The 21,031-nt window shown below is 39.8% G+C and overlaps 1 protein-coding gene across 6 annotated transcripts in view; it reads left to right on the top strand.

Moving 5' to 3' along the window:
* CSAD (cysteine sulfinic acid decarboxylase) overlaps positions 1 to 21,031 on the top strand; it is a 68,950-nt gene that overhangs the window by 905 nt on the left and 47,014 nt on the right. The gene's annotated exons all lie outside the window — the stretch shown is intronic.

Raw genomic sequence — 21,031 nt, 5'->3', positions numbered from 1 at the left:
GAACCTTTTTTTATTAGTATTTTGATAACTGTTTCAATATAATTGTTTTCCTTTGTAATATTTTATTTTGTGACTTTGAAAACTTTATTTTTTTGAGAAGGGGTTGGTAGGCTTCTCCACCAGACTGCCAAAGGGTCAGGAGTATTTCTTTCTTCAGTTATTACACATTACTCCTTTCAGGTGTTGCACTCTGTTTTCCCACCCGGTTAGCCTCAATTCCTGGACTGCTCTCCGTCTTCTTAGAACTCCTGGTTCACTTCAGGTTTTAGTTCAAGTGTTGTGTTCTGCATGATTTTCTTTGGCCATCTTTCCCCAGCCTCCCTCACTTCCAAGCTGATAGTGCTTTTCTCTCTCTTTTTTCTTCAAGTCTGTCAGAAATGAATTTTATAGAATTTAACGGTGTATAGAGTGCGTGTCCTAGAGTCAAGAAGATTCACCTTTGTGAGTTCAAATCTGACCTCAGACAATTGGTAGCTGTTTGACCCTGGGGAAGTCACTTCACCCTGTTTGCCTCACTTTCCTCATCTGTAAAAAATGATCTGGAGAAGGAAATAGCAAACCACTCCCGTATCTTTGCCAAGATAACATCAAATGGGGCCCTGCAGAATCAGATACAGCTGAACAGCAACAACAACCTAGCCAGGCTTTTTGTTGTTGTTGTTGTTTCACCTTTTGCTTTTTTTTGGGTTTAGTTTATTTCTTAAATAATTTACTTTTAGTTTTCAACATTCACTTCCATGAGATTTTAAGTTTTAAATTTCTTCCCTCTTCCTCTCCTTTCCCCTCCTCAAGACAATGTGAAATCTGATGTAGGCTTTTCTGATACATTCATATTAAGCATATTTCCTCATTAGTCATAATGTAAAGAAGAATTAGAACCAATAGGAGGAACCTGGAAAGAAGAAACAAAACAAAACAACAAAAGAAAAGGAGAGCAAATAGTAAGCTTCCATCTGCATTCAGACTCCATAGTTCTTTCTCTGCATGTGGATAGCGTTTTCCTTCGTGAGTCTTTTGGAGTTGTCTTAGATCCTTGCATTGCTGAGAAGAGCCAAATCTATCAAAGTCGGTCATCAGACATGGCTGTTATGATGTACAATGTTCTCCTGGTTTTGCTCACTTCACTCAGCATCAGTCCATACATACAGGTCTTTCCAGGTTTTTCTGAAATCCACCTGCTCATCATTTCTTATACCACCATGGTATTCCATTACTTTCACATACCACAACTTGTTCAGCCATTCCCCAGTTGATGGGCATCCCCTGAATTTCCAATTCTTTGCCACCACAAAAGGAGCTGCTATAAATATTGAAGCCTTTCTAGCTTGGAGAGAAAGATCTCCAGAAATGGCAGTCTTTCATGCCCTAGAATATAACTCTCTGCCCTAAGATAATTTGACATAATATTTATAGGAATCTAGAAGAAGGAAAAAGATCATAATACATTAAAATATAGTTTTGGGCTAACATTCTGGAACTACTTAATTCTTTCCTGCACCACTCCTTTTAAGTACTTCAGAATTCAAAAAAGAAGACAGTGTCCTTACATGGGTCATGGCACCAGGCACCCCAGATGGGAGGGGTGGCCGTGAGCCCATCTAGACAAGAGTCAGGTTTGGTTATGGCGCTTGCTCCATTTCACAGGAAGGCCCTAGCCTTTGTGATTTCAACTTTTCTAAAAGAAAGAGTCTGGAAAGAGTTTTCATCCGGAGAAATTTCTCACTATTTCTAGAGAAACTGAAAAGAAAGTTTTTAATATGCTTTCACAAATTCTCCTTTTTGTAGTTTTGCACAATTTGAAACATAGTCTATTAATTTAAATTTTGTACTTGCTCCGCAATAGCAAGACACATCCCTCTAGTTGGTCCAAAATATGGTTTGCTTTTTCAAATGGCAGCAGAACAGTAGGACAACAAAGGCCATTCTCAATTCTGTGACTATATACCAAGTGGCACATGAGGGTTGAGACATTATCTTGATTTGGGTACAGAAAACATTTTATCTAGTGCTATTACTGAATGGAGATTCTGAATCAATAACTGTAATATCCCTCCACAACTATCATTCTCATCATGAGACAGTGTACTTGCTATTACCTCATCAAGCACTACAACTGTGTCCTCATCTCAGAAGCTTGTGCATACTGCAACTGGTTTTAAAGGTCAGAAGGTCCAAGAATTCCCTATTCCATACCAAAAAAGTTGAGTTATTCCAGGAACACTCACTGCTAGGCACTGAGGTTACCTAGAAGGGGTTGGTAGGTGGGAAGGGAGGTTGAGCCCCTCACCTCCGGGTGAATTAGTCTCCCATATACAGCCTTCCCAGTGTCTAAGTCAATGTCCAGAGTCCCTTCATGGGGCCATAGGCATAGAAAGTGAGTTATGGTTCTCCTGCAAGTTTACTTTGCCTCTGCTTTGCATATGTCTTATACCTGTACATGTGCTTATTGTCTTACCGGTAAAATGGAAGCTGTTTGAGGACAGGGATGCAATTTGGCTTTTGTCTTTATGTCCACCTCAGTGCCTGATGGGTAGTAAGTACTTATATGCTTGTTGGTAGAAAAACCCAAAGTTCTCTCATATTTATCTTTCTGGAGGGCATGGCTCATAGTCCATTGTTTCCTCTCTGGAGAGTTCCCTTTTTAAATATAGCTCTTGAAGGTTTATGAAGTACTTTACATATGTTATCTCATTTGATCCTTACCATAACATTGTGAGGTAGTTGTTATTATTATCTACATTTTACTGGTAAGGAAACAGGTCTGAAGGGGTTAAACGACTTGACTTGCCCTTGGGTCGCTGAGAGTCCAAGGCAGGATTAGATTGGTGGCCTTCTTATCTCTACATCTAACGCTATCTAACACTGTACCACCTAGCATTTCATATTGATACAGGTTTTTTTTGCATCACCTACATTTCCCAGTGCAACCTCTCCCTCTCCCAAAAAGCCGATCCTTGTAACAAAGAATAAAAAAAAGAGAAAGAATTTAGCTAAACCAATCCTTACATTAAAAAAATCGAAAATATTTATAATGTTCCCTACCAGGGGCCGTGCTTTTTCTTTGCAATTTTGCAACATTCGCTTTTGACTGTTTTGTGGTGGTGCTTTCCATTCATATTGTTTTGTAGTTATTATGTACATTTTCTTGTCTCTGCTTTCTTCCTCTGCATCACTTTATGGGAGGGAAAAGGAGAAAGAAAAGGGAGGGGAGATAGAAGAGGGGGAAGAAGTAGTGAGGGTAAAGGGGAAGAAAAGGGAGGGAGCTAATAGAAGGGAGGTGGGACTGAGGGAGGCAGTGGTCAGAAGCAAAACACTAGTGAGGAGGGAAAGGGAGAAAGGAGAAAGAAACTCATAAATGGGGAAAAGAGGATGGAGAGAAAGACACAGATAAGTAATCATAACTTTGAATGTGAATGGGATGAATTCTCCCATAAAATGGAAGCAGATGGCAGAATGGATTAAAAACCATAATCCTACAATGTGTTGTTTACAGGAAACACAATTGAAACAGAGGGACACACACAGGGTAAAGGTAAAAGACTGGAGTAGAATATATTATGCTTCAGCTGAAGTGAAAAAAGCAGGGGTAGCAATCCTGATCTCAGACAAAGCCAAAGCAAAAATACATCTTATCAAAAGAGATGAGGAGGGAAATTACATCCTGCTAAACGGCACCATAGACAATGAAGTAACATCATTACTAAACATATATGCACCAAATGGTATAGCATCCACATTCTTAGAGAAGTTCAGGGAGTTACAGGAAGAAATAGCAAAACTATACTAGTGGGGGACCTCAATCTCCCCCTCTCTGAACTAGATAAATCTAACCACAAAATAAACAAGAAAGAAATTAAGGAGGTGAATAGAATATTAGGAAAGTTAGGTATGGTAGACCTCTGGAGAAAATTGAATGGGGATAGAAAGGAATATACTTTTTTATCGGCGGTACATGGCACATTCACAAAAATTAACCATGTACTACTAGGTCATAAAAACCTCACAAATGCTGAAAGGCAAAAATATTAAATGCATCCTTTTCAGATCATGATGCAATAAAAATTTATGTAATAAGGGCCATGGAAAGATAGACTGAAAAATAATTGGAAACTAAATAATCTAATCCTAAAAACCCCCCAACAAATCATAGAAATAATCAATAACTTCATTCAAGAGAATGACAATAATGAGACAACATACCAAAACTTATGGATGCAGCAGAAGCAGTTCTTAGGGGAAGTTTTATATCTTTGAACACTTACATGAATAAAATAAAGAAAGAGGAGATCAATGAATTGGGCATGCAACTAAAAAAACTAGAAAAAGAACAAATTAAAAATCCTCAATTAAGTACCAAATTAGAAATACTGAAAACCAAAGGAGAAATTAATAAAATTGAAATTAAGAAAACTATTGAACTAATAAATAAAACTAAGAGCTGGTTTTATGGGAAAAAAACCCGGTAAAATAGATAAACCTTTGGTTAATTTAATTTTAAAAAAAGAAAGAAGAAAACTAAATTACCAGTTTTAAAAATGAAAAGGGTGACTCCACCACCGAGGAAGAGGAAGTTAAAACAGTAATTAGGAACTATTTTGCCCAACTGTATGCCAATAAATTTGACAATCTTAGTGAAATGGATGAATATTTACAAAAATATAAATTGCCCAGATAAACCGAAGAGGAAGTAAAATACTTAAATAACCCCATCTCAGAAAAGGATATTGAAGAAGCCATTGATGAACTCCCTAGGAAAACATCTCCAGGGCCAGATGGATTTACAAGCGAATTCTATCATTTAAAGAACAATTAATTCCAATACTATATAGACTATTTGGGAAAACAGGTGAAGAAGGAGTCTTACCAGATTCTTTTTGTGATACAGATATGGTACTGATACCTAAACCAAGAAGAGTCAACACAGAGAAAGAAAATTATAGACCAATTTCGCTAATGAATATAGATGCAAAAATTTAAAATATGATATTAGCAAATAGATTACAGCAACTTATCACAAGAATAACACACTATGACCAGGTAGGATTTATTTATTTATTTGTTTGTTTTTGTTTTTAGGCAGTTGGGGTTAAGTGACTTGCCCAGGGTCACACAGCTAGTAAGTGTCAAGTGTTTGGTCTGAGGCCGGATTTGAACTCAGGTCCTCCTGACTTCAGGGCCAGTGCTCTATCCACTGGGCCACCTAGCAGGTAGGATTAATACCAGGAATGCGGGGGCTGGTTCAGTATTAGGAAACTATCAGCATAATTGATCATATCAGCAACAAAACTAACAAGAAACCACATGATCATCTCAATAGATGCAGGAAAAACTTGACAAAATACAACACCCATTCCTATTAAAAACACTAGAGAGCATAGGAATAAATGGAGTCTTCCTTAAAATAATAAATAGCATTTACCTAAAACCTTCAGCAAACATCATATGTAATGGGGACAAGCTAGAAGCATTTCAGGTAAGATGGGGGGGGTGAAACAAGGATGTCCATTATCACCGCTGTTGTTCAGTATCATATTGGATATGTTGCCTTTAGCAATAAGAGAAGAAAAAGAAATTGAAGGTGTACTCGAATAGGCAGAGAAGATTTGCATACTGTTTGCAGACGGTATGATGATATACTTAGAGAATCAAGTAAAAAACTACTTGAAATAATAAAACAACTTTAGCAGAGTTGCAGGCTATAAAATAAACCCATATAAATCATTGGCATTTTTATATTTTACCAGCAAAGCCCAACAGCAAGAGATAGAAAGAGAAATTCCATTTAAAGTTACTGTAGACATTATAAAATATTTAAGAGTCTACCTACCAAAATAAACCCAGGAAGTATATGAACACAATTATAAAACACTGTTCACACAAATAAAGTCAGATCTAAATAACTGGAAAAACATCAGTTGCTCATGGGTAGGTCGAGCTAATATAATGAAAATGACAATTCTACCCAAGCTGATTTGCTTATTCAGTGCCATACCAATCAAACTATAAAAAAATTATTTTATAGAGCTAGAAAAAAATAACAAGATTCATTTGGAATAACAAAAGGTCTAGAATATCAAGGGAACTAATGAAAAGAAATGCAAGGGAATTTTATGTAATAAAGGGCCACAGAAAGATAGACTAAAAAATAATTGGAAACTAAATAATCTAATCCTAAAAAACAAACAACCAACCACAACAAATCATAGAAACAATCAACTTCATTCAAGAGAAAGACAATAATGAGACAACATACCAAAACTGATGAAATGCCATTCCAGATCTTAAATTGTATTATAAAGCAGCAATCATCAAAACTATTCGGTACTGGCTAAGAAACAGAGTGGTGGATCAGTGGAATAGGTTAGGTATGCAAAACACAGTAGTCAATGACTACAGTAATCTACTATTTGATGAACCCAAAGACCCCAGCTTCTGGGATAAGAACTCACTATTTGACAAAAACTGGTGGGAAAACTGGAAAAGAGTATGGCAGAAACTAGGCATAGACCAAAATCTCACACCACATACCAAAATAAAGTCAAAATGGGTACATGATTTAGATATAAAGGCTGATACCATAAGCAGACTGGGAGAGCAAGGAATAGTTTACCTGTCAGATTTATGGAGAACAGAAGAATTCGTGACCAAACAGGAGATAGAGAACATTGTGAAATGCAAAATGGTTAATTTTGATTACGTTAAATAGAAAAGTTTTTGCACAGACAAAGCCAATGCCACCAAGATTAGGAGGGAAGTAGAAAACTGGGAAAGAATTTTTACAACCAGTATCTCTGATAAGGGCCTTATTTCTAAAATAAATAGAGAATTAAGTCAAATTTATAAGAATACAAGTCATTTCCCAACTGATAAATGGTCAAAGGATATGAACAGGCAGTTCTTAGATGAAGAAATTAAAGCCATCTATAGTCATATGAAAAAATGCTCTAAATCACTATTGATTAGAGAAATGCAAATCAAAACAACTCTGAGGTACCACATCACACATATCAAATTGGTCAACGTGACAAAACAGGAAAATGATAAATGTTGGAGAAGATGTGGGAAAATTGGAACACTAATGCATTGTTGATGGAGTTGTGAAGTGATCCAACCATTCTGGAGAGCAATTAGGAACTGTGCCCAAAGGGTTATAAAAATGTGCATACCCTTTGATCCAGCAATGGCACATCTAGGGCTGTATCCCAAAGAGATCAAAGCGATGGGTAAAGGACCCACATGTACAAAAATACTTATAGCAGCTCTTTTTGTGGTGGCAAAGAATTGAAAATTGAGGGAATACCCATCAATTGGGGAATGGCTGAACAAGTTGTATATGAATATAATGGAATACTATTGTGCTATAAGAAATGATGAGCAGGCAGACTTCGGAAAACCCTGGAAAGACTTGTATGGACTGATGCTGAATGAAGTGAACAGAACCAGAATGTTATACACAGTAACAACAACATGTGATAGACTTAGCCCTTCTCGACAATGCAAGGATCTAAGACTCACCAAAGGCCTCATGATGGAAAATGCTCTCCACATCCAAAGAAAGAACTATGGAGCTTGAATGCAGATCGAAGCATACTATTTGCTATTTTTTTTTTCTGTTATGTTTTGTTTCCTCTTTCTGGTGGTTCCTCCTATTGGTTCTAATTCTTACTTACAACGTGACTAATGTGAAAATATGTTTAATAGGAATGTGTATGTATAGCATATGTCACATTGCATGCCTTCTTGGGGAGGGAAGGGGAGAAAAATTTAAAATTCAAAAGCTTATGGAAGTGATTGTTGATAACTCAAAATAAATTAATAAAGAAAATTTGAAAAAAGAAAAGCATAGTGCTCCATAGAAATGTAGAGCAGTTCTGGTTTGAGTGACTGTCACTGCTTGGTTTATGCCAGCTCAGTATAAATGAACTGCATTCTCATTCAGAATGATGATTGATTCATTCCATAAACATTGTGATGAAGCACATACATTGTATTCTGTGGAGGTTCTGGTTCTTGGGTGAGACCCAAAGGTGAATGAGGATTTCTGCTCTCAAGGAGTTTATGGTCTAGTGGAGAGACAGATCCTCCTACTAGTTGCTGGGAGAAAAGGTATTATGTCATTTTGCTCTGGTTTATCTTTAACCACATTATCAATTTGGTTGGTAAACTGTGGGGTTTGGATCTTTGTTGACAAGAGCAAAACTTGAGTTTTTTCAAGTTAGACTGAAATCTTAGAGTCTCAACAAAAGAGCTCCTTGTAGGTATCTCCATTGATTCCTTAGGCTGGTCCTCACCTGTATCACCTGAGTTAGAAGTCTTTGTTGCCTTTTATCACCACTAGTCGGAAAATATTGACTCCTTAAGCCTGTCTCCACTTCTTGTATTTCTCAGCCTTCTTGATGGGAAAAGTTATTTGATGGGTCTAGCCCAAGTTGCTCCAATCCGTCAGTCAGCAAGCAGTTACTAAGCACATACTGTGTGTCAGGCGTTGTGCTAATTCCTGGCTATATGAAGATGATGAAGGAAACAATCTGCGTGTGGAAAGACCTTAAGTTCCAATGGGGAAGTCAGCAAGGACATATATGAGTATGTACAGTGTAAACATAGACTGAATAAATACAAGTTGGCAAAATCAGGGAAGGCTTCATGGGGAAGATGGTTCTTAAGCTTCATCATAAAATAAAGGTGGCATCCTGAGGCAGAGAGGAGGAGGGAGTTCATTCTAGGCCTGTGGAATGACCAGTGCAAAGGTAGGGTGACTGGAGGAGGCCCCTGGCCTAGACCTCAGGGTGCGGGAGGGTGGGCGGAGGGAGTGCTGTGAGCTGAGACTGGGAAGAGGGGTCGGGCCCAGGTCAGGAAGGGATTTAAAAGCTACACAGAAATGTTAAGCTGTTTGCTTTTATGTTATTCGCAATAGGAATGGAAAGCACCAGGTTCAGTTCCATTCTACTCCATTCCCCTTCACTTAAGTTTAGCAAACATTTTTTGTGCTTGGGAATACAGTGACGGAAAAGATTAAAAACAATAGAGTGTGTTTCCTTTCAAAGAAAGCAGTCAGCTCTTATGCTTTGTAGAGTGATTCTTCAAGTTATCCCTCAACTTCTCTTCTTTCAGTGAGCATGTATTAAGCATATCCCATGTGTCAGGTGTGTAGCCTCTGCTCTCAAGGAGCTCAAATTCTACTGAAGGAGAGGGGAAGAAATAGGTAAGTAGATAAGGATGCTAGAGGCAGCACATGTTTTGTATAGGCAACAGATGTTGCAGTCAAGGCTAGGGGCAGGGTGAGGAGCAAGACCATAGAGTCATAGGATTTAGAACTGGAAGGGCCCCTAGAGGTCATCTATTTAAAACTACTTCACTTACAGATTAGGAAACTGAGGAAACATAATTATACATACCTGCTTCCTTTGAAGTCACATCCAGGGCTGTTGTATCTACACTGTGCTGTGTACCTGTTGGCATCCCATTACTAATTATAATCTTTATAAAAGCAGAAACCATGTCATGTTTCCCCACAGGATGGAGAAATGGAAAAAGAAGTGTAGGGATTCAATTCAATAAACATTTGCTAAGCAAGGTGCTTTGCTAGGCTCTAAGAGTACAAAGAGCAAAAAGAGGAATGCCCCTGCCTCGAGGATGTTAGAGAACTCACAGGCTCCCTAGGTGACCCAGTGGAGAAAGAGTGGACCTAAAAGTCAGGGAGACCTGAGTTTAAATGGCACTTCAGACATTTACTAACTGTGCCTGAGCCTGAGATTCCTCATCTGTAAAATGGGGATACTAATAATTCAGATGACCTAGAAAGGGTAAGTATATAGTTCATCTCATCCTGTAAAAGTAAATTGTCATCATTTCTGCAATTTTTACTTTTCTTTAGATTTTATGTTTTCTTTATAATTTTTTTATAGTTGTACAATTTTTTCTTTTCCTTAGATTTTCCCCACAATTGTTCTAGGTTATGAGGAATCTCATTTGTCCCAGTGGGATTTTTCTGATGCACTATTTAAAAATCTTCCCAAGGCATAGGTCTAACCATGCCATTTCATTACCTTCACAATTCTGTAGCTCTTTATTTCTTCTCGGACAAAATATAATCTTCTCCAGGAACATTTAATTCCTTCCGTAGTCTAGCTTTTCTTGTAGCCTTAACATTACTCCCCTTTACATACTCTACCTTTCAACCAAGCCTGACCACCACCTGCTCCCAAAACTCAATATGCTATTATGCCTACATCTGTCCCCTGAGCTTGGAATGGATTTGCTTCTCATCCCTGCTTTTCAGAATCATTATTCAGGGCTTTTCTCCAGCCCAGGGGCCACCTTCTCTTATAAGCCTTCCCTGATTCCCTCAGGTGTTCCTGTTCTCTGTGCTGATGAGCATCCCAGGATGCTCCTGCTGCGCTCTAGCTTCTTTTGCTCAGTACCATGTTCTAGCTGCTTAAATGCATGAACACCCTGCTCCCTTCATCCTGCCATAGTCCATGAGCTGTATAAGAGCAGGGACGAGTGTCTTATCTTTGTATCCCTAAAATCTAGCAATTATTAAGCCTTGCTTAATAAATGCTGATTGAATTATATTCTCCAGGGCCCACCTTGGGAGGGGGTGGTGGTGAGGGTTATTTTTTTGCTTTTTGTTTTACATTTCTATCCTATGGAGAAACACAACATAGCTCCTGGTTTTTTGTTTTGTTTTGTTTTTGGAGCTTACATTCAAGTAATGGGGCTTTAACATGGCATAATGGCAACAGCACTGAATGTGACATCCAAGGAAGTGAATTTGAGTCCACCTCTTGGGGCAAGTCGCTTTCCCTTTCTGAAGCCTCTGTTTCCTCATTTATCTCTTGACCTGTAGGGTTAGTTCTGTGTTTAAATCCTAGGCTTAAGTCCCTCACCCAGCTCCCCTTCCTATTCCTGTTCATTATTCTACTTTCTCTTGTTAAGAGACCACATTGGTTGGGTAATAGAAATTGTTATCTCTGCAATTTGGTCAGGAGTCACTGGAATGGACCAGAGATATTCCCTGACTTTAACCACTTTCTTTTTTTAGTAAAGAAAATATTGCAACATAGTTGAGAGAAGAGAGGGAAAGCTTATCCACTTTTCTGTGTAATGGGTTGATATTTGTGATGAGGGAAAAGAGATAACAGCTTTCTGACTCTTTGAAGATTAAATTTAAAAAAATTCGGTCAAAGGGGGCAATCATCCTACAACTCAAATTTATCCGAACCTTTGGCATTTTATCAAAGCTAAAGCTGAAGCAGTTCTCCTGTTTATGATGACAAGCACTTAGTGAGGGGGGGAATTACACCCTGTGAATGGTTCTTTGGGAAAACTAAGGCCTGAAGGAATTTAACCATTCATTCCTGAATTTTCATTGCAGATTATCCACCTATGACTAGTGTGACTGAATCTTGGAGATCTAGCCAGACCTCAAGTTGTCCTGGCCAGATGATCTAGGCTTAGGTTTTCTTGGGAAGTCCAGGCTTCCCTTCCCTTCCTTCTAGACTTAGTTTCTCAGTTAGTGCTTCCAGGGATAGGAATAGGAATTGGAATTGCACTTGTGATTTCATCAAGATAGGGAGCTCCCAGTTCAGGTTGGTACCTTCTCTGCAATTTGTAATTGACCATTTTTTTTTGATCATATACTCTTCTCAGCAAAAAAATTTGAGCATACACTATGTGTGTGTGTGTGTATTAGTTATAACTTGTACACATGTGCTACTATACTAATAATTGGATGCATTATAAAACACAAAAGTAGAAACCAAAATCAGATGAGATAATTGTGAATAATATTTTATCCTGGCGTCACTAGGAAGCCATGACATTTATTGAGTAGGAGAGTAAATAACATGATCAGGCCTGTGTTTTAGCAAAACCACTTCAGCAGCTAGCTGTATGGGGAATAGATTAGGGTGGGGAGAGACTGAGGTAGGAAGACGAGCTAAGGAAACTCTTTCTGTAGACCAGGTGGGAAGTGATAAGGGCCTGAACTAGGGTGGTGGCTTTGTGGCTGATATGAGAGATACTGTGGAGATAGAAAGGACACTGGGTAACTGAGTGGATCCTGGGATGAGGACAAGTGTGCAGTCAGGTTGGCACCAACTTGGATTACTGTAAGGATAGTGGTGCCCTCTGCAGAAACAGGGAAATTCAGAAAAGGAGTAGGTTTGGAGGGAAAGTAACATAAGAAGATCTGTGATGCATGTTGCTAACTGTTTGTGCCTGCCCATCCTGTTTGACTTGCTCTGTCCCACTGAAAAAGGAAAAGGCAGGGCTCTTCCTCACAGATCACGGAATTGGAGTGTAGACCCCATTTCTGAGAGGAGCAAAGGATAGGACCTGGTAGGGCATGGTATGCATAAAAAGCAACAACAACCACAGTAGGATGTATATAATTTTCCCGGTTTTCTTGTTGGCTGTCTGGGATGGGAATGATCTTTCTGCCCCCTGATTGGTTGATCACACGTCCCTTGACTTGAGTCAGACCATAACCCCTTACATCCCTACTGGAGATCACTGACACAGAGCACTGAGAGATTAAGTGATTTGCATAGGGCCATACAGCCTTTATGTATATATCCTAAGTGGGACTTGAAACCTGGTCTTTTTGACTCTAAGGCCCCTCCTCATGTTCTCCAGAAATGCTTCCCTAAGTAAACCTACTGAGCTTCCTCATTATTTCCAGCGCTGGTGTCTGGCCAAATTCTCATATTCTCATAAAATGTTCTGACAGAAGTGACCTCCAGAATCAATCTAGGACAGTTTCTTCATTTTCCATTTTCAGTTCTTTTTCGTTGTTACAATTTCTTGGATACATTCTTGTCTGTTCCCCATAAATGATGAACTCTGAAAAGAGCCCATGTCTCCTTTTTCTGGCTTTCCTTTTTTTTCTGAAGTGCTCAGAAAAGGCAAAGTCCTATATTAGAGGGAAAAAAAAGATAAATTTAACTTATCTTCTACTTACAATTGAATGTAATCCATACCCCTGCACCCCTAGGTCTACAGGCCTGGTTACACTTGTCTGGGCTAGTTCGGGTTATCAGTGGACTGCATATACATGAAAGGGAGTACTCCAGCAACCTGGAGTACTTTCCTCTTTGGGAAGGGTAAGCTCTTTCTTTTTTTCCTTTTGATTTAATTTTTTTTAATTTAAATTTTATTTTAGTAGTGCTTTTTTTCCACTTTCACTTTTTTGTTTTGTTTGTTTGTTTGGGACATAGCCCTGCAAGCATCAAGGCGGACGGTAGTTGTGTGTTGGGGGTACTCCCCTGAGTGTCAGGCTCATATGGAAGGTCTGGACCTTAATAAAGGATTGTGATATTTATTTTCCTGACCCCTGAATTCCATTCCTTCCCTTTGAGTCTTTTCCCAGTCTGTCCCCTGTGCCTTTTGTCCTCCCTTTTACTCTTAGAAACCTCATCGACATTTAGGGAACAATTCAGATGTCACCTTCTCCAGGTAGCCTTTCCTGATTCCCCTGGGTTGTAGAGACTCCATCTCTCTCTAAGCCAAGCTAGGCTAAGCTAGTTTTTTTTCCTGTAAAAGTTATCAGATAGGTTTGACATGCTCAGACTTGTCATTCAAGAAAATCACTTTGGTGGCTGAATGGAGATCAGATTGGAGATAGGCTTTAAGCAGGCAGACGGTTGCAATAATCGAGGTCTGAGGTGATGAGGGTCTGTACCAGAGTAATGGTGTATCAGAAGAGAGAAGGGCACGTACTCAAGTGATGTTGCAAAAGTGCAGTCAACAGGCCTTGACAACAGCTTGGATGTGAGGGTTAGACATAGTGAAAAGTCCAGGATGACTCCTGGGTTGTGGGTAGTGGTGGTAAGGATGGAGTTTAAGATGGGTACTGGACATCCATTTTGAGATGTGTGAAAGGCAGTTTGGACATGCAAGATTAGAGTTCATCAGAGGGTTTGGAGCAGGATAGGTAGATTTGAGAATAATCAGCATAGCGTTAGTAGTTAAGTCCATGGGATCTAATGAGATCACCAAGTGAAGTAGCATAGACGGAGAAGAGAAGAGGGCCCAGGACAGAACCCTGAGGGACACCTACAGTTAGTAGGCATGATCTGGAAGAGGAACCCCAGAAAAACTGAGGAGTGAGGTAGCAGGAGAACCAGGACTGAGCTGTATCCTGAAAACCTAGAGAAAAGAGAGAATCAAGGAGAGAATGATCAGTGGTGTCTAAGGCTGCAGAGATGTCGAGGAGAAGGATTGAGAAAAGACCATTGGATTTGGCAACTAAGAGATCATTAGTAACTCTGGAGAGAGCAGTTTCAGTGGAATGATACTCTTGGAAGCCAGATTTTAAGGGGTTGAGAGTGAGACGAGAGGGTAGAGGCATCTAAATGTAGAGGACCTTTTCAGGGATTTTAGCTACAAATGGCATAGTGAAGGGGAGGGAAGGATAAAGTGAAGGGTTTTTTTCACGTTAGAAGAGACATGGGCATTTGTAAGCAGTAGAGAATGAGTCAATAGAAAGGGAAAGATTGAAAATAAATAAAAGACTTGTATAATTGGCATCTTACTGCTTGCCTTCTCAGTGAGTAGGGGAGAGACCAAAGGGAGGAAAAGAATTCAGGGCTCAAAATTTAAAAGCAGTGAATGTTAAAAATCAATAAATCATAAATTTATTTTTTAAAAAGTAAAAGAGTTGGAATGAGAGAGGGGGCAGTCTGTTGGAGGAGGTGGACTGAAATGGGATCACTTGAACAAGATAGATAATAATTGAAGCCCTTCACCTGATTTTGGATGATGATGGTCTTAGTATGGAACTGACTCCCTAGTGGCCTGGTCCTTGCCTGGCTGCTGCAGCATCCTGAATTGTGCTTGTCTCTTGACAACCGGTATGGCTGTCTTTTCTGCAGAAGTATGAATAGAGATACAGATGAAGAGAGGGTACAAAGTTCAGAAAGCAACCTTTTATCTTATGGTAGGAGTCCTGCTCCTTTTTTAAAAGGACCATTTTGAACTCGGGGGCTGAGAGGGCAGTCCTTTTCCTGTGCCAGAATGTCAGAATTTGCTCTGTCAGCCTCTCTCTGTGAATCATTTCCTCAGGACCTAGGGATATTCAGAGGCTAAACAAAGAGCCAACTTCTCCCAGAAAGCATATTTGTCTAGGTTTTTCCTTATGTTCTATTCCCCTAGCAGAGTGTAAGCTTCCTGAGGGTTGGGACTTTCATGTTGGTATTTGCACATAGTAGGTGTTTAATAAATGTTTATTTGTAAGAGAAGAAGAAACAGCATTCTATACAAAGTCTTAGGAAGGAAAGATATTTTCTAGCTGCAGAGATCAAGGAAGGTTTCATGGAGAAAACTGTCCTTGAACTGGAAATGGAGAGAGCCTAGGGAGAAGTGTGAACAAAGGCTTGGAAGTGAGATACACTAAAGTGTGTAAAGGGACAGGTAAATAGTCCAGTTTGGCTGGAGTGTAAAATATTTGGTGGGGGGCAGGCATGCAAGAAAAAGTGATGCCAAGTATGGGAGCTCTTCAAATCGTAGGCTAAGGAATTTGGACTTTCTTTGGTAAACAATAAGGAGGCACTGAATAATTTTAAGAGGAGTGACATGATTAAAACTGTGCATAAAGAAGATTAATTTGTCATTGTTGTGTGAAGGAAGGAATGGACTGGGAAAAGTCATAATGCAGCTTCCCTTTGGAAAGAATGCCAACAGATTCCCAGTCCCCAGCCCTACATCACTATTTCTCTGAGGATTTGCTCCTGTGCTTGATGCAGACTGCATTAAGGCCATGCCGGGTAGGCCCTGTCTTCTCAATGATCAGTGTCAATTCAGTCTAATGTAGCATTTGTCTAGCACTTAACTGTGCCCAGGCACTGAGGTTTTCAGTAATTGTCTACGGTGGTTGCCTCTGTTTTCTTAATTCCCGCAATATAATTTCTGCCTGTCATTCTAGTAAGGTCTCCTTTACTCTTGAAAGTCTACAGTAATATCTTTGCCAAGTAAATGGCCTTTTCTTAGTTCTCATTCTTTGGCCTCTGCAACTTTTTGCACTGTTGACCTTGAAATACTTTTCTCTTGACTATTATGGCACCCTATGTTTTAAAAAAATTTTCCACCTACCTTTTAAATGTCTGTTTTTCTATATTCTTTGCTGTTTTCTGTCTCCTTCCATCCCCAGTGGTGGGCATTTACCAAAGCATTTTACCCCCTTGCTCTTCTCCCATCCCATTCTTCTTGGTGAATTGGTCCTGTATCATAGCTTCATTTTAGTACTTGTAACTCTCACATCCATATCTTGAGTTTCTTTGTCTCACTAGATATACAAAAGTCTGTGCTCCTCCTCCATGGCTCTTGTCTTCTGCCCACAGGACGTCTCCACTTGGATCACTTTCCAAACTGACTTTCCCATCTTCTCCAAACAAGCTTCCCCTTTTGGCATCCTTATCTCCACTAATGCTGCCACCGTTTTCCCAGTCATTTAAGTTTAAAATTTGTCATTGGTATATGCTCAGGCCCAGGGTTTGGATTCCGTATTTTCTTTTGAGAGCTGTAATCTCTCTGAAGTCTTTGCATGCATTGATATGCTTTTAGCAAGCCATAGGAAAACCGAAGTCTAGCTGGGGTAGGGGTGAGGAGTGAGACACAAGAGTAGGTAGCTGCCAAAGGAGGGCAAATAGTGAAAGGAGTTGGAGGCTGCAGAGATCGGGGGTGAGCTGGGGAACAGGGCGCCTGGAAGGCGGGATGTGGAGTCACACAGAATGACTGACATGTCATCTCCCCTCCTAGATGTGTTAAGAGCCATTTAGGAGTGGGTACCTGGAGACTTAAGGACTGCTTGTTTTTCTGTTTTATTAAATAACCTTGTTTTGAATTTGCAGTCATAGGGTTTGGCTTATTAAACAAAGTGTCAGTGGTGATTTAGGAATGGTGGGCTCAAATAGATGACTACCAGGTACTTGGGGATTAGCTGAGAAGGGACCCCAACAAGCTGCATATCATTGATGCTTCCTTCATCTTTATCTTTCGTGTCTTATCTGCAATCCAGTTTCATTGTTTCTTCCTTTGAAATGTCTTCAGAATCGGTCTCTTCCTTTTCCTTCCTTGTCTTGGAATTCATGACCCTGCTTCTGGACTACTTTAATAGCCTCTTATTTGCTCAGCCTCATTGACAGAATTCTCTTCTTCCTTCCACTCCCTTCTGCACTTTCTACCGGGAGACTAATCTTCCCGTGGCACCAATTCTGTTGTGTCACTTCTCTGGTTAGAAACCTTCAGTCGCCCTCAAAATTCATTCATTCTGGGGCAGCTAGGCGGCACGGTGGATTGAGCACTGGCCCTGGATTCAGGAGGACCTGAGTTCAAATGCGGCCTCAGACACCTAACACTTACTAGCTGTGTGACCCTGGGCAAGTCACTTACCCCCATTGCCTAGCCAAAAAACCCCCCCAAAACACCAAACAAAAAAACCCCAAAATTCATTCATTCTTCCAGCGAACATTAAGTGTCTGCTAGGAACACCATGTGCTTTTTGAAAAATTCAGTGTCCTCCATAAAGAAATATTTACGGATAGGATATAGCCAGGAGAGTCTCTCCTTGGTGTGTCTAGTTTGTCTTTTCATCTGCCACTGCAGACACTGCTCAGCCACTGCTTTTCTGGGGATACTGCTACCAAATCCAAAGGGAAATACAAGTCTGACAGCCTTTTGAAGGTCATAACGTTTTCTTCTGGTCAGAGATGAGGGAGAAGAGAAAGACACCTCAGTTCACCCTCAGACTTCAAGTGATTCTAGTAGGCCCTCTTCCTGCCCATTGTTTTTCCATTATTTTCCTTGAGATTCTTAACTTTTGCTCCTCCAGATGAGTTTTGTTATAATTTTTTTCTGTAGTTCTGTAAAGTAACCCTTTGGTATCTTGGTTGGTATGGTACTGAATTAATGAGTTAATTTAGGTAATGGTATTGCTTGTTTCCATATTGACACAGCCCAGCCATGAGCAGTCTCTCTCCAGTTATTTGTTTGTCTTTGGTTCTATGCACTTAACCTCCCAGGGCTCTGGACAGCTCTCTGAGACCGTCAGTTGTAGAATAGTTGCCAGCGTGCTTTGGTAGCGGTTACTTCTCCCTGCTTGTTCCCTGTACGTGGAAATCATGTCAAGTCCCTATTCCTGTGAAGAATGTTTTATAATTGTCTGTGCTGCTTTCTCGTGTATACATTTTAAAGAGTGTTCCAGTGATCCTCTTTTCTTTTTTTTTGTTGTTGCATCATTATTGATAACCTCCTTTCATCTCTGATTCCTACTCTTGCCCCTAATTAACTGAAAGAATTGGGGGTCATTGCAAATGACCAGCCCCTCACTTCACTGGGAATAATAGTAATAGATAACATTTATATGGCACTTTAAGGTTTACAGAGCCCTTCATATATTCATATGAATTCATTTTCATATAGATTTGAGGATCATTTGAAAAGTAGGGGCTATTATTTTACCAAGAGGAGAGAGGTTCAGTGATTTACCGAGGGTCCCATAGTTAATAAATATCCGAGGCAAGATTTGAAATCAGCTTTCGGATTCCAAAAGTAGTACTTTATTGTGCTACCAAACTGTCCACTTATTATCTGAAATGAGCTCACTCAGTTACCTTCTTCTAGTCCTCAAAAGTTCTCAGCAACATCTCCCACTTTCCCTGTACTTTTACCCTTGGTTACATTCCTCCTAGAGGACTAGGTGACAGAGTGGATAGAGCACTGTGCATGGAGGCAGAAAGACCTGAGTTCAAATCTGGCGTCAGACACTTACTAGTTGTGGGACCCGGGGCAAGTAAGTTACTTAACCTGTGTTTGCCTCAGTTTCCTCAACTGTCAAATGGGGGATCATCGTGAGGATCAAATGAGATAATATTTGTAAATAGTGCCTGGCACATAGCAGGTGCTATATAAACACTTATTCCCTTCATCTCGTTCCTCTCCTTTATGATAAACTTTTTTTTTTTTTGGCGAGGCAAATGGGGTTAAGTGACTTGCCCAGGGTCACACAGCTAGTAAGTCAAGTATCTGAAGCCAGATTTGAACTCAGGTCCTCCTGACTCCAAGGCTGGAGCTCTATCCACTATGCTACCTAGCTGTCCCTAGGATAAACATTTTGAAAGAGTTATTGACACAGCCTCTGTCCCTACTCTGTCACTGACCTTCACTCTGGCCTTCATTCCCACTGCTCTTCCTGAAATTGTTCTTGCAGAGGTCCCAGTCAACCTTTTATTCATCAAATGTCCTAATTCTGGTCCTCATCTTCCTTGATCTTTCTACAACATTTGACACTGTGAAAAGCACCCCCTCTTTTTGAAAAAGCTCTTCTCCCTTGGTTTTTGAGACATCATGCTCTGCTGGCCTTCCTTCTCCAAAGACTGTATCTCTGTCATCTCCAATGATTCCTTGCAGTCTCTTTGAGCCCCTAAGGTGGATGTTATCCAAAGTTCAGTCTTTCTTCCTCTTCTCCCTTTCCAATCCTTTCTGTGTAACCTTGGTCAAGTCAGTTCCCCTCTCAGTTCCTCACCTGTAAAGTTAGGAGGTTGGAATAGATGTTCCCTAAGGTTCCTTCCAGCTCTGTGCCAGCTTCTGTGACTCTCTGAACCTTTCCTTTTCTTTCTGCACTCTGCTTTGACAGTTTCATTCACTTCTACAGCTTGAACCATTACCTCTCTGCAAATTATTCTCAAATCTGTTTTCCTGAACTCTGAAACCACTTTGCAACACCTCTCTATCTTGTCACCTCAAATTCAACATATTCCAGACAAAGCTTTCCCCCTGTCGCCCTCCCTATCTCTCATATTATGTCACTTACCAAAGAATTCCATTAGATTTCTCTTACTGGTCCTTTCTTCTCTATTCCCCCTGCTACTGCTCCAGAAGAGGCCCTTATTACTACCCAATAGTGCAATTCAGTATGTGTTTATTGAGACCTTGCTTTATGAAAGATGGTATAGTAGGTGTTGGAGACAAAAAGACTGAGATGGAGAAGACAGTCCTGTTCTCAAGGGGCTTATTTTCTACTAGACCATTCCCACCTGGACTATTATAATAGCCGCTTACTTGATCTTATCAATTCTCTTTTCACCTCTGAACCATCGCTTCCTGCCTTTGTCAGACTTATACTCTTTTCCCCCTGCTTTTTTCCTTTTTTTTTTGTTCAAAACTTAACAAATACCAAATAAGATGAGCATTTCCATATATATTGTAGAACAGGAGAGGATTGTGTATTAATAATAATAATGAAATTATTATTATTATTTGGTGAGGCAATAGGGGTTAAGTGCCTTGCTCAGGGTCACACAGCTAGTAAAGTTAAAAGGATAGTATGTGAAACAATGAACTTTTATTATGTACAGTTTGCTTTCTCTGTTTAAATATATAATAAAGTTAACATGTAACTTTGTGATTGCTTCTGGCCTTCCTTTTGTTCATTTTTCATTTTGTTTGGGGTTTTGTTCTTGTTGTTACTTTTTAACTCCTGTCTCTTTCCCTTTGTAGCCCACCCCATCAATGAAAAAATAGGAAAAACAAAATCCTCATTAACAAATACACATTGATGCACATTGTCAAACAAAATAAATCCCCCCCCCCCCGTTGGCCGTGTCCAAAAATGTCTATCTTATTGTACATCTTGAGTCTTTCACCTTCCTTTTAGGATGAGGGTAGTATGTGTCATCATAAATACCCTGAAGCTGTGGCTGGTCATTTCATTGGTCAGAGTTCTTACATTGCACTCCTTATTCACATAACTAATCTTATTATCCTTAATGCTCAAAACCCTGCCTATTGTCTGCTGAGTTAAACTCCTTGTCTGGAATTCAAATCCTTCTGTAGTCACTGAAATCTTCCTCATTCAACTTCTCCAGCCTTTTCTCAGACCATTCCCCTTAACACAGTTCCCTTCTAGTCATACTGTATTTACAGTTATACAGTATTTTCCCACCTCTGCCTTTGTTCACACTATTCACTATGCCTTGAATGATCATCCCTCACCTGTAGAATTTCTACCTATTCTTTAAAGACCAATTTAAAA

The sequence above is a fragment of the Phascolarctos cinereus genome, unplaced genomic scaffold, assembly GCF_003287225.1.
Source record: "Phascolarctos cinereus isolate Bilbo 61053 unplaced genomic scaffold, phaCin_HiC Scaffold_1;HRSCAF=81, whole genome shotgun sequence".
In the NCBI taxonomy this organism is placed as follows: domain Eukaryota; kingdom Metazoa; phylum Chordata; class Mammalia; order Diprotodontia; family Phascolarctidae; genus Phascolarctos; species Phascolarctos cinereus.
This window is presented reverse-complemented; position numbering and strand designations above follow the sequence as displayed.